Genomic DNA, 846 nt, shown 5'->3' with positions numbered 1-846 from the left:
CAGGAAACATCACCCAGTTTTCATCCATGTGGCCAGGGGGAAGAAGGTCCCAAAGGATGGGAACATCTGTCACGGGGCAAAAACGGCTCGCCAGGTAGCGGGGCTCTGAGCAGGTCTGCAAATACCTCGGAGGCACCCGCTGAGCCCAAACTGCCCCCGGCTCACTGCATCCCTCACCCCAAAGGGCAGGAAGAAAGATGTGCTCTCCCCTCCGTGGGATTCTCTAGTGTCTGCTTCAGGGCTGAGCTGCTGCTGCCGTGCTGTGCACGGCCTGAGAGCAGCCCTGGGGCTGGGGAAGCACCCGGGTACCCATCCCACCCGGGGGGTCTTGGCCGGCCTCAGGAGGAGGGAGCGGGTCTTGTCGCCTTGCACAACGCCTGCCTCGACCTGCTGCAGGCTGCCTTCACTTGGGAAAAGGGAGAAATTGAAGGTCACAGAGTTCCCGTCCAGCCCTGTCCCTGCTGTGAGGGAGGTGTAGGGCTGAGACCACGCAAAGCTGGGGCGTGCGGCCAACCCCACGTCGGGCCGCCTGCAGGCACGGGTCCCCAAATCGGTGACGCCGGCTGCTTTGGGCACTGCACGGTAAATCCGTGGGCTGCAGCTCGAGCGCTCATCACGCGCTCGGGGCACAGATAAGCCAGCGGGGCCTGGCCGGCGGCGCGGCACACAGCGGCCCTGCGGCTCGGTAATCTCATCCCCGCAGCCTTCCGGGCGCTTCCTGCCCCCGAAACGCCCGGCGGCCCCCAGAAGATGAAAAACACCGGGCAAACATTATCTAAACAGACGGGTGGCTCTGTGGGCAGCGAGGAGCAGCAGGGCATGCCCCCGCCCCGCGTGCCGCTCTCC

This window comes from Cygnus atratus, chromosome 7, assembly GCF_013377495.2.
Source record: "Cygnus atratus isolate AKBS03 ecotype Queensland, Australia chromosome 7, CAtr_DNAZoo_HiC_assembly, whole genome shotgun sequence".
Taxonomy (NCBI): domain Eukaryota; kingdom Metazoa; phylum Chordata; class Aves; order Anseriformes; family Anatidae; genus Cygnus; species Cygnus atratus.
Note: the sequence above shows the minus strand (reverse complement) of the source record.